The following is a 13,464-nucleotide window of genomic DNA, read 5'->3' as shown; positions in this document are numbered from 1 at the left end:
ACTGTGTAGTGGGCTGCTATTGTATTCCCTGTCCAGAACCCACCTCCCCACTTCTTCTGATAAAAGAACTCTCTTCTGTAGGGAATCCATTCCTAGTGGTTTAGATGGGACTATCAGTGCCTTTCTTCAGGGGTGTGCACAAGACTCTGGCCTGGCCAATCAGAATACTTCATGCCCTTGGCCACAGTATTGGATCAGGGATGGTCATGTGACGCAAACCCAGCCAATCAGATCCTTCCATAGAACTTTTCTTCCAAAGTTATTGGGGAAAAAGCTTTAGTCTTCCTGGAGTTGCTAATCTGGTGGCATGTGAGCCTTAGGCTACTGGTGGCCACTGTGCTCACCATGACCAGAACGCCTGCCCACAATATGGAGAGACTAAACCCTGATGACACTGTGGAAGTCCCTGAACCCAGCCATGCCGGCCACAGACATACCCTCTAGATTTTCAGTCATATGGGCCAAAATATTTCCTTTTCGCTGGGTAGTATGAGCTGTGTTCCTGTCATACAAAACCTCATTAATATAGGCTACAAATAGCACCTCCTTGCCATCGTCAAACTTTATCTCACAAATTCAAGCTGTTTGTCAAGAAAGGATCAGGAGCAGGGATGACCTCCTGAATCTCAACAGGAGCTGAGTTTACAGCTTTGTGGGCCCCTTCCAGTCTCCAGATGCCCCTCTTCTATTAAAGCCCCTCTTCCCTATTATTAGTAGTACATATGTTAACAGATGTGTTTCTCTGTACCGGTTTTGTAAAGTTTCTCCTACCCACTTCCTAAAGACCTTTGTCTCCATCATTCATCACAAACTCCCTGGGGATAGGGAGGGCAACCACTTCTAGGTCTTCTTTGTGTCCACCAATTTCTGGTTCAAGGTTCCCAAGTGTCTGATACAGGGCCTGGTGGCTTGAGGTTATCTGCATGTTTGTGTGTATCTGAGTGTATTCTTGAGTTTAAGGAGGACTGCAGGTGGAGGGACTGCCAAAATAGCATAGAGGCTGCAGATTACAGGAAGAGAGAGAGAATAGAGATCTGAGCAAACAGGACTCCTTGAGTTTGCAGAGTCTGAGAGTTCTGCTCAGTAACTTCATCTGGCTTTATGTTATCATTTATTCAGACCCCATCTTCTACCAAAAGAGGACCAAGGGAGCTTACAACTATGGTTGTTGAGATACAGACAAAGATGACATCAATGTGGTGTTTACTTCCTTAATTGTGTGTCCTGCCCTGGCACCAGGCCTGCTTGGGGACCCCAAAAGCAGGCCCACTTCACCAACTGTGTCCTCGCCAACTGGCCTGCCCAGAGTCTTTGGCTGGGCTGACTAGTGAAGGGCCTTCCCTGATGAAGCCAATCTGCAAAGACCAGAAGAGGTGACGACTTCTTCAAATGCACAGACACCAATGCGAGGCTACAAGGAGCAAAAAGAATCAGAGAAACATGACTCGACCAAAGGAACAAAATAAAGCTCAGTAACCAACCCTGAAGAAATTACAAACTGCCTGACAAAGAATTCAAAATCATTGTCTTAAAAAAATGAAAGGAGGGCTGTGGCTGAGTGGTTAAGTTCACCACTCTGCTTTGGCAGCCTGGGGCTTCGCCGGTTGAGATCTTGGGGGCAGACCCAGCACCGCTCATCAGGCCATGCTGAGGCGGTGTCCCACATAGCACAACCAGAAGGCCTTAGAACTAGAATATACAACTACATACTGGGGGGCTTTGGGGAGAAGAAGAAGAAAGAAAAAAAAAGATTGGCAACAGATGTTAGCTCAGGTGCCAATATTAAAAAATAAATAAATAATAAATTAAATTAAATTAAACTTTAAAAAGTGAGAAGGCAAGCCACAGCCTTGGAAACAACATTCACAATTTCTATATCTGACACAAGACCTATATCCAGAATATATAAAGAACACTTACAACTCAGTCATAAGAAAACAAAGAATTCAATTTTAAAATTGGAAAAAGACTTAAATCACAAAAGAAGGTCTAGAAATGTCCAATAAACACATTAAAAGATGGCCAGCATCTTCAGTTGTCAGGGAAATACAAATTAAAACCACTTCATAGCCAATAGAACAACTAAGTTATTAAAAATACAATACCGAGTCCTGGTGAGAGTGTGGAGCAACTGGAATGCTCCTACGCGGCTGGTGGGAGCGTAAAATAGTACAACCACTTTGGGAAAGAGTTTTGCAGTTTCTGAGAAAGTTAAACATACAACAGCCATTCAACTATTAGGTATTTACCCAAGAGAAATGGAAGCACATGTTCACACAAAGACTTATATCCAGATGTTCACAGTAACTTTATTTGTAATAGCCAAGGCAGCAAATGACCTAAATGTCTATCAACACGTGGATGGATAAATAAATGGGAGTACATCCATTCAATGGAATACTACTCAGCAACAAAGAAAAGAATAACTATTGGCATATGTAACTACAAGCCTCAATCTCAAAAACATCATGCTGAGTAAAAGGAGCCACATAAGTAAAAAAGTACGTATTATGTATTTCCAAGTATGTGAAGTTAGAGAACACACAAAGTTAATCTACAGTAGTAGAAATGGGATCAAGTGTCGCCTGGGGTGGAGATGGCAATCGACTTTGAAGGGGCACAAGGGAACTTTCTGTGGTGACAGAAATGGTCTTTTGTAATCGGAGTGGTGGTTATATTCCTAAATCTCATCCAACTGTACACTTCAAAATGTGTGCATCTTATGGTACGAAAATATTCCTCAATCAAAACAAGAAGTCAAGGAGGAGGGGGATGGATGCTCTGAGCCCATGTTGTTCCCCCCCCCCCCCGCTCCTACTGCTTCAAACAGCTCATCGCAGGTCTGACAGGCTGAGGTGGAGGTGGAGAGGAGACCTTTAGTGTCAGAGGTCTAGCTGTGGACATCACAGCCCAGGACCCATAAAGCAGGCGACTGACACCCCAGGTATTACTTGGAACACAGTCCTTAACAGAATCCGGAGAAAAGAGTCGTTTCCCTGGTGTGGCAGACACAAGCAGGATCTACACCAAATTCCAAGTTCTCTGCCCCCACTTACTTGGGCAAGTTATTCAACTTCTCTGTGCCTCAGTTTCCTCATCCGTGAATGGGGACAACACCTAGAGTTGTTGTGAAGATTCGGTTAACTAACCTTAAGCGTTTAGACTAGTGCTCAGCAGAGAGGAAAGTGCACAATAAATGTTGGCTGCTGTGGTGACGGTGGGGGTGATCTCAGGCCACTGTGGGGAATGAGGTCAAGAAGAAAGAAGGCTGAGGCTGCCGGGAGGGAGCAGAGGAGCAGGGGAAGTCTATATGACCTAAGTATCTCTTGCTGCCTGTGCCAAAGGTCCTGTGCATCCTGGGTGTAGACATGCACCACATAGTCTATGTATCTGTTGTCTTCATCTTCCGGGACACAGCACCACAGACTGAGGGGCTTAAAACAACAGAGATTTATTCTCTCACAGTTCTGGAGCTAGAAGTGCAAATCAAGGCATTGCAGGACCATGGTCCCTCCAGCGTCCATCCCTAGAGAAGGATCTCTTCTTGCTTCTTCCAGCTTCTGGGAGCCCAAGGCCTTCCTTGGCTTGTGGCAGCATCACTCCAGTCTCTGCCTCCATCCTCCCTCTGTCTACATCCAAATTTTCCTCTTTATATAAGGACACCAATCACATTGGATCAGGGCCCATTCCACTCCAGTATGACCGCATCTAAACCTGTTTACACTGCAGAGACCCAACTTCCAAATAAGGTCACATTCACTGGTACCAGGGGTTAGGACTTGAGCATATTTTGGGGGACACAGTTCAACCCATAACCCTGGGTCCCTCCCCTATACTGAATGTATCTGTGAGGATGTTCAGTGTACATGCGTGTGCAGGGGTGCCATCCCACAGGTCTGTCTGTGCAGTGCCCGTGTGGAGCTGTGCATGTGTGTGCACCCTACGTGCTCTGTCTGGGTGGACCTGCATTGGGTTCCATGCGTGAATCTTGGGTTTATATCAAACATGGGAGTTTTTGCCTTTAATATTGGTCTGGTTTATCTTCCCACTCTGTTCTGAGATTCCTCATCTGCCTAAAGGCCCCGGTGCTCACACACAAAAGGATGGGCTTTCAATAACTTTCCACTAGTAAAATGGGTTATTTCCTGACTGACACATTTCTTCCTCTAATTATACACTGACCTCCTCCTTTGGCTTATTCAGGAGGAAAGACAAAAGGCCCAGGACTCAGGCTGACTCAGGGCACAGGCACACACACAGACACACACACACATGCATGGACACTCACCTGCACACACACACACACACACACACGGTCACAAGGAACGGTCAGGGTGTGGTTCTCAAAGTGTGTTAAGAACCCTGGGCATCTTCTTGACTGAGATAAACATCTGCAAAGATCCCCAGAACATCACATACCACCCGGGTCTTCCACTCTAGAACTGCGTATATATTTAAAGACACCAATACTAACGTTAACATCTTAAAATATTCTTTTAAGGTAAAAATCCCAGGAATCATTCATCCAAAAAAAATTACTCTAAGGCAGCTTCTGGTTTCTCCAATGGCAAGTGGGAGCATGTGGAATGAGGGAATAAATAATACAGTCCCTCCACATGCCCTCCTATGGGTCCCTCTCGCCCCCTGGAGAAATGGGGGCTTACAGACTGAGTTTGAGGAGGAGCCCAGGACAGCTATGGCGATCTCTCTGCCTGGCCTAGAAGTAACTGGACAGGGACCCTAAGTAATAGATCTTCTTTGCCTCTTTTCGGAAAAATACAGTTTATGAAAGCAGGAAGAAAGTTCTAGACCATATTTCAACCTCCTCGTTTTACAGAACAGGGGACTGTGTCCTAGGAAATAATTCAGCGACGCCTAAGCTCAGGGGTCCAGTGTCTCCTGCCTCCTAGTACAGTATGCTTTTCCCCCTCGCCTCCTGCCTCAGCCGTTCCATCTCTTTAGGCTGTGGGGGTGGGGGTGGTGGAGAGGGAGGGTGGAGGGAAGAGTCCTCGGTCTCCAGGGAAGGTACAGAAGAGAGCCACAGGAGACCTTCTTGTAAGGCACAGAAATCCTTTCTCCCGCTGAAGGTTCCTCCACACCCCAGACTTCCCTCCCAGCTGCGTCCACCACCTGCTCCAGCCCCCACTGCTGATGTGTTTAACCCAGAGACACCACCACCCCTGCGCTTTGATCCTGCTGGCGCCGGCAGCTTTTTGTTCTATTATTCACTGCAGGGCGGATGCTGGGTTGTCTCTCCTTATCAGAGGCTGTGGCTGGGCTGCCCACCGCCTCCCCAGGTCACTGGGTGATGTCCCTCAATAAGTCAGTAGCAGCGATTGGATTCCAGAAGCCTTTTGGGGAAGGGATTTACACCACATCAGGATCAGAGTTTTCTACAAGCCTTCTCTTAGGAAGAGACCAGGAGAGGAAAACAAGGAGCATAAAAACAATAGCCGTACATGTAAAGACGATGCTAAGAGGTGTGCCCTGTCTGCCCATTGAGCGGCACGCTTTTGAAAGCAGATCCTGCTCTTATGCGTGTGTGTCGCCACAGCACCCAACACACAGTGGGGCCTCACTGATATTTACTTAATGAGTGAACACGTAAGGGAGCATCTCCCAAGCCTCTAACCCCTTCCTTCCAAAGACAGAGGACGAGGAGCACAGAGCTTCCTAGTGATCCTAACTACATGGCATTATGGGATACATTTGTTTATTTGCTTACCCACCATCTCCCCACATAAACACCAGAGCATCTAAGCTGTATGCAGGCTCTTCATTTTGTTCACAGCTGTATCCCAGTGCCCAGCAGAGTGCCTGGCATATAGTAGGTCCTCAACAACTGTGTGTAATTAATGATTGAACTGGATGTCAGGAGACCTGAGATCTAATTCCAGCTCGGCCACCAGCTTGCTGAGTGACCTGGGACAGTCACTTCCCCTCTCTGGGTCTCAGTTTGCTGTGTGAAAAGGGCTTTGTGCCAGAAGATCTCCAATGAGGTCATCCAGTCTAGACATTTCTTGAAGAACATGGAACTTCAGTGTCACCACACAGAGTCCACGCTGTGAGCCTTCCAGATGCATGCTCTGTCCCTGGCATCTCCCTCCACAGGAAATCTTTACGGTAACCTCGGTCACAAAGAGCTTTGATACCCTAAGCAGAACAAGTGTGGTGGGGTCATAGAGCAAATTCCCAGCATCTGCAGCCTGGGCAAATGTTCAGAGCCTAGAGAAAGGAAACAGCCTCTAACGCAATGCATGACTTCTGCAAAAGTGGGAGACCTTTGTTGGTTCCTGTTCCTGAAGTTGTTGTCCTCGCACAAAAATCAAGGCACTCACAGCCCCTCTGGTGGCACTGGATGATATCCATCAATGGGATGGAGTTGGGAGCTGGGAGAGGATGAAAAAGAGGAGAAGCCCTAAAGAAGCCATTCCCCAGCAGACAGCCCTAAAAATACAGGTGGGGTTGAGCAGAGGCAGAGGCGAGTGACGACCTTCATGACTCATCTTTAAATCTCAGAGCAGAGGAAACACATTCCACAGTGACTGCTTGAGATAGGAACAGGGTGGACCCCAAGAAGATCAAGGACTCAGAATCAGGAATTAGGGGAGGGCTCAGCACATCCAGCTGGCAAAGAGAATTGAAAGAGAACTGTATGTGGTGTGCTTCCCTAAGCGGACTAGCGCACATAATTGTCATTCCACAGTGCGGATTCACTCTCCTCAGCTAAACCTTCAGGCACTGTTACCACCGGGTGGGTCTCCCGCGACCCCTCCGCCCTCACCCACGCCTTGCAGAAAGCTCTTCTCCCTGGAATTGTCACTAATCCATATATATTATGTCTTTGTAGGGTGGGCAAAGGGGTGGTATTCACCTGTTTAGAGACCCGGGGGTGGAATTTGTGGGCTGGGCGCGCTAGCTCTGATTTCCAAGTCTTGCCTCCCCTGCCGCTTCCTCCCCCTCCTCCCCAGCAGCAGAGCTGTTTGCCTTCAGCGCCTCGCTCAAGGTCAGGGAGAAGCCAAGGCCAGGAGGAGGGGGTGGCGGTTCCCAGCAGTGCTGTCACCTGGCATTTACTTTACAGGCTGTTGCTTCCCAAACAATACAGTACCTGCCGGTTTACAGGGTACCTTCCGTCTAGCTTTCCAGTAATCCATTCCCACCAAACAAACACGCAGGGTTCCCCTGGCCCTGCGCGGACCTGGAAAAACACAGCGCTTGGCTGGGCTCCCGGGGTTGGGTGGCAGCGCCCATGCCGTAGCGCCCAAGTGCCACGAGAGGGCAGCCGCGGGCCGCAGAACCTCCGATCGCCCCTGTCTTCCCCCAACAGGCTCGGCCTGCGCCTGCGCACATCCAAGGCCGCCCGGGCCCGGCGCCCCGCCTGTGCTTCCGGCGGCGCGGGCGGCGGAGGCTGCTGATGGCCTGCTGATTTGAGCAGCAGTTCTGCGGTCCCGGGAGGGAACAATGGGCGGATTTCAGCCGTCCGGGCCGGGCAGCCTTCCTTTGAGGCCCCAGAGATGCGATAAGAGGCAGTGAGTTGCGGCTGTGACCGGGGGTTTAGGCCTAATTTCAAATCCCCAACCGGGGGCAACGCGGCGGCCGCGCTCACATGCTGACCTCCCCACGCCCCTCCGCGGGACCACCCTTCGTCCATCTGGTCCACTTGGAGCAAGGTCGCAAGATCTCATTCAGAAATCGCGTTGACCAGGAGGCCCCGGGGCGCGGGGAAGGGCCCCTGGGAACGTGCAGTTTGCAGAGCGCCCCAGAACGGGCTGTGGCCGCGTGCGCTTCCTCTGCTTGGAGTTTAAAGGCCAGAGCAGGAAAGGACTTCAGGGATCAGCTAGGCACCCATGAGAAAATAGGGGAAGTGCATGGTCCAAGGTCACGGCGTTTGCTAGTGAGGAGCAGATCAGCCCATGTCAGTCCCCACTTAGGACCCTGCAATGGCTTCCCTAGCTTTTGGGAGAAAGTCAGAGCTTCTTAAAATGGCCTCAGGGCCCTCCAGCATCATCTGCCCCCGCTTACTCTCCGACACAGCTCCTCTCTACTCCCGCTCTCCTGCAGGCTCTTGGTCTTGCACATCCGGCTCCATGATCCCCGCTTGAGCCAGCCCCAGCTTCTGCTGGCTGGCTAACTTCTGTTCATCTTTAGGTCTTGGCGTACATACCATTTGCTCTAGAAAGCTCTCCAGGCCTTCCCCGTGCCCCTCACACAGAACCCTATCCAACAAGGCGTTCCTGGTGGTCCACAGAGAACACTCCTCTAGCCCCCTTTTCCCCTCAGACTATGAAAGGCCACACTAGGTCCTGGTTAATATGTCCCTGGCATCTAAACCAGTCCTGGGCTCAGGATAGGGACTCTGAATACGTGGTGAGTGAGTGAACGGGTCAGAGCAAGCCCATCTAGGCTCCAATTACTGGGCCTGTGTACTTTTCACCATATTGCCCACTGGCCCTGTTACTCTTGTAACTAAAATAAGCAGATTTATGGTACAGAAGAGCCTATGCTATATGGCAGAGGTAGGAAAACCAAGTCTGACCATGAAATGCAATTCTTGGAAGAATATTACATTCCTTGTTTCTGTACCATTTCCAACATGGCGTTCTCCCTGTGACTGTACTCCGAATGGTAATTTCTAACGTAAGTTATTCTTGTTATTTCACTCAGAGCACTAACGTCACAAAACAGATTTCAAACCACTTTCCTAGAACTGAACAGCAGTGTTTCAGGGGCTCCACGTGCCCACTCAATCAGAACAGCACCATTTTTATTTTTTACTTAGGTATTTCTTGTGGAAAAGAGAAAGAGCCAAGGTTTCTATTAATGCTTTAAGAATATTTTGAAGTCAACAGTGCCAAAGGATTGTCGAGCAGAGCAGCTGAAGAGCTGTGAACAATTGTTAACAGTTAATCATTTCAGTGGGCTATAGCCTGCGTTCCCAGGGAAGCACAGAATACAACTTGCAACCTACTGAGCTTTTCTCCCTCCCTTTTATGTGGGATCTGTGTTTGATGGTCTCCATTGTTTCTTCTTCCCTGACAGCAGGGATCTGATGTTTAACGGATACAGTAAGGAACTGAATTTCAGAATTTGTCACATTTATAGAAAAAGTTGCTGTTACTCAATTGAAGAAGAGAGTTGAATATTTTGTATTTCTCTTTTTTAAAATTTTTTTGTTTGAGGCTCTAAATTATTTTTTCTTTAAATGTCCCCCCCACCCCCCCACCCCCACAGATGTCCAGGTCTTAGTCCCTGGAACCTGTGAATATGTTACCTTACTTGGCAAGAGGAACTTTACAGATGGGATTATGTTAAGGATCTTAAAACAAGGAGATTATCCTGGATTATCCACGTGGGCCTGGTGTCATCACAAAGATCCTTCTAAGTGGGAGGTAAGAGGCTCAGAGTCAGAACAGGAGACATGTCAATAGAAGCAGAGCTTGAAGTGATGCAATCTGAGAAGGGTTCAGCTGAACGCTGGTGGCTTTAAAGATGAAGGAAGGGGCCATGAGCCAAGGAATGCAGGTGGCCTCTAAAAGGCAGAAAAAGGCCAGGAAACGGATTCTCCCTTAGAGCCTCCATAAGGGACATAATCCTGCTGACACCTTGATTTCGGCCCAGGGAGACACATTTTGGGTTTTTGGCCTCCAGAACTGTAAGATGATAAGTTTGTGTTACTTTAAGCCACTAAATTTGTGATAATTTATTACAGCGGCAATGGGAAACTAATACCCCCCCCCCAACAAAGGAAAACCAGTTTCTGCCATAGACCCACTTGAATGGAAAGAAGGGGGTTAACTGGAGAAATGAGACAATTGGGCTGTGGCTATTGTGAGGAGAAGGAGCTCCTGCAGTAGGAGGAGGAATATTAGAGGCTATCCTGACATATATATATATTCTTTGTTATTCCAAAAAGGGTGTAAGTCGGCACCACAGGATATGTGTGGTGCAGCTCTTGCACACACAGTCTTATATTTAAACTGTTTGTGTAGCATTTTTATTTCCCCTGCTGGCCTGAAAGATACCAAGATGGCACACATCTATATACTCCTTTTGTTTCCAGGGCCCTGGATAAATAATACCACCTTGCTTTTGCGAGGCATTTCACACTTCCCAGAGCCCTGGTGTGGCCATAATCCATTTTGAGTCTTACCACAACTCTCGTGGGGTCAGGCAAGAACAGGAATATTATTAGTAATATTCTTCATTTGACCAAACACTAGCACCCAAATTTCCCTGACACTCAGGCCATTCCCTCCCCAAGATTCCATCCATTTTATCTGCAAAGTGAATGCTAGACCATAGATGAGGAAGTTGAGGCACCGCTGGCCTCCCAAGGGTCCCGAGTCTGGGCTCTGGGGGGTCCAGAGTTACTTTGTGAACCACTTTGGGTGTCTTCTTCCCTCTGAACACAGGAGAAAATCCTTTTGCCCAACTGGTGATGGAGAAAAAACTCCACAACAGAAGAGAAACCCATCCCACTTCTCAAGGACATTGAGAGATGTAGTTGGGGAAAAGGAAGTCAGCCTCGGGCTCCGGGTACCGGAGGTCAGCAAGGCTTACTGTCGGGGGTCCTCAGTCTGAGCCCCAATCTCTTCTCCAACTGTCCTAGGAAAGCTGTGCTGTGGAGGTAGGGAGGAGGAGTGGTCATGTTCCCGCCTGGACCTCAGGACCTGGCCTGAGGACGGGTCAGAAGAGGAGGGTCTCCATCACTATTTTACATTTAAAAAAAGTCTTCACATCCCGTTACCATTTCTCACGTACAGAGACAGCACAGTCTTTGGAGTTAGAGACAGTTTCAAGTCATAGGTCCCCACTTAGCAGGGGTGTAACCTTGGCAAGTCACTTGGCCTGGATGAGATCCCACTTCATCTGCAGAATGTGGAAAACACCTACCCTGCAAATCGTTGGGAAGATAAAAATAATATGTGGAAAATAAGAAGCTCTCAAATGATAGCTGTATTATTTATAATCAAGAAAACAGAGAGGCAGAGTGGATTTCTCAAGTCGGGCCCCTGGTAAATGGTGGAACCAAGACCCCGTCCTCAACCCAAGTCTTCAGTTTCTCCCCCCAAAGGCCCTTCACTCCCCAGAACCTTCTGCGGCCAGGCCTGGGCCCTCCAAGGCAAAGCTTCCCCACCCGGCTCACCCAGAGAGAGAGCAGAGCACAGGCTGCTCCTGCGAGCTGCCCCCACCCAGATGCCGCTGGAAGCCGCGCGCTGCACAGCTGCACACATCTGGAACCCCGCCCGGCCGGAGCCCCGAGGGGTGCTCCCGGACTCGAAACCTCAGAGCTGGGAGACGGCAGGGCGGCCGCGTGCGTCTCCTCCCTCCTGCGCTGCCCCGGACTCGCGCCCGGGCGCAGAGGGGCGCTGAGCCGGCGGTCAGAGCAGACTCCTGGGCGGCGCTGGGCACAGTTCCCGCGGACCTCCACTCGCGCGCGGGCGCTTCCAGCCAAGGCGGCTCCGAGGAACAGGCGCACAGCATGCCCTGGGCGCACACACGTCTGCGAACCCCGAAGCAAAGCCCTCGCTTTGCAAGCGTGGACGATTGGCGAGGGCCGGGCGGGAGGAGGCTGGTGCGGGCCCGGGAGGCCCCGCGACGACGCCCCGGGCGGCCGGGCGGCGTCGGGAGAGGGGCCTGGCGCGGCGGCTCGCGGCCCGCCCTGGCCCACGGCCCGCAGGGTTCAGACGGGGCCAAGGCGGCCAAAACCCGGACGGCTCGCGCCAGGGGCCGGAGCCAAGGCTGACGCGCGGTGCTAAATAATGTTTGGACGAGCCGGCGCAGCCCCGGGGCTCCGCGAAGACGCGCTGGAGGGGCGGGCGGGCCTCCCTCGGCGACGCTGCCCAGGGCCCCGCGCCGCGTCCTCGAGCGGCTGCGAAAGCTCCGCGTCCCGAGGCCCTGCCCCCGCGGCGCCGGCACCAGAGGGCGGGAAACACGGGCTGTCTCCCCCGACTCATCGCCTCGGGGATCCACCGCCCGGGCGCGGGATTGGGATCCCTGAGCAGAAACCCACAAGCGCACACTCACGCTCCCGGGGCAGGCGGCCCTGGAGAAGGGCGCTGAGGGTCGGGGTGCGCAGGGAGGAGGGGCGCAGAACCTCCGGAGAGCGAGCACCTGCTTTGGGAGGATGACAAGCACAGGGAACCCAGACACTGACCTTACTGAGCCCCCAAAGGGGCCTTTACACAGCCCTTACTTATTCCCCTTATTGTGATTAAGACAGTAACTCACAAAAAGCTTCGCATTTTACCGGTCCATTCTAACCCGTCTTTCCTCTTTATCGCTACAGCCCCGCTGCGTGAAGCAGACGGGGCCTACCTATTCATTTCACAGATGAGAAAGCACAGGGGTGGGAAAGGCTGCGATTCGGTGCCCCTTTGCCTAGCTAAGCTCTGCCAACCAAAGGTTACGGCCCTTCTCTTTTCTCTCTGGGCCAGAAGCCAAGTTTCCACCTTCCAACATTCCTGTAGAGGAGTGGCCTCTATTTCTCTGGAAATTAGGCCATCCAGTCACCACTACCTAGAGAGGTGGGAATAGCAAGTGACAAGGAAGCAGCTTCTCCTTATTGCAGGAGAAATTACGTGAGTTACCTCCTTAGATGCTTCCCTTGCAGTTGGGAGGAAGATCAGCCTGCCTTGCCCTAGAGCAGTCATTCTCAGTCTTGTCCCCAGACTAACAACCCGAACATCACCTTGGAACTTGTAGACAATGCTCAATATCTGCTCCACCCCAGACCTAATGAATCAGACACTCTGGAGGTGCAGCCCAAGAATTTTTGTTTTAAGGAGGCCCCCAGCTGATTCTGCGAGGCATACCAAAGTTTTGAGAACAGCTGTTCTAGAAAAGTCTCTGTATAGGCTGGAGGCAGCCCTTGCATCCGAAATGCTGGCTGCGTAGGAGGCCCAAGAAGGCAAGAAATGAACTGGGAAATCCAGTGGTTAGCAGCAGTGTGATAGGTACTTTCTTCGGAGTCTCTGTTAACTCTGTGTGTGTGTGTGTGTGTGTGTGTGTGTGTGGGTGGGTGGGTGGGTGTGTGTAAACCCTTGGGGGCCCATAAAATATTGGAAAGTAATGGAGACTTTTAGGGACCCATATAATATATTTACATAGCCATTCAACTCTCAAACACTCTCTAAGCGTCCCTGCGGTGGACCAGTCCTTCAACTTGCTAAGGATGATCTGGATATTAGCTGACTCTTTGAGTTGAAACAAACAGATGCAATCAGGTCATCTCATGAAATGGAGCTTTATTGTTAGGTATGAGATAATAAGTGGAGCAGACACTGCTGTTTCCTTCTCCCTGGCCAACAGAAAGCTCACGCTCCCTGGGTTAAAATATAGAGCCAGCCTGTGCCTCAGGGAGGCTGCCTTCCCCACTGCTGGCGCCATGATTGATTTAGGAATGGGCATCAGGTGTGGTTCTGACCAACGAGACACGAGGGAAGCTTGCTGGGGAGTCGATGG

At 50.5% G+C, this 13,464-nt stretch overlaps 1 long non-coding RNA gene across 1 annotated transcript; it reads right to left on the bottom strand.

The window, feature by feature from the left end:
• Positions 1-5,698: 5,698 nt before the first annotated feature.
• Positions 5,699-7,248, bottom strand: LOC139041948 (uncharacterized). The gene is made up of 2 exons (XR_011497991.1): positions 7,109-7,248; positions 5,699-6,389 (listed from the first exon to the last, which is right to left on the bottom strand). It is a non-coding gene; the product is annotated as an uncharacterized lncRNA (long non-coding RNA).
• Between the last annotated feature and the right edge of the window lie 6,216 nt (positions 7,249-13,464).

This window comes from Equus asinus, chromosome 25, assembly GCF_041296235.1.
Source record: "Equus asinus isolate D_3611 breed Donkey chromosome 25, EquAss-T2T_v2, whole genome shotgun sequence".
Lineage (NCBI taxonomy): Eukaryota > Metazoa > Chordata > Mammalia > Perissodactyla > Equidae > Equus > Equus asinus.
The sequence above is the reverse complement of the archived record's forward strand: the minus strand, read 5'-3'. Positions and strand labels throughout refer to the sequence as shown.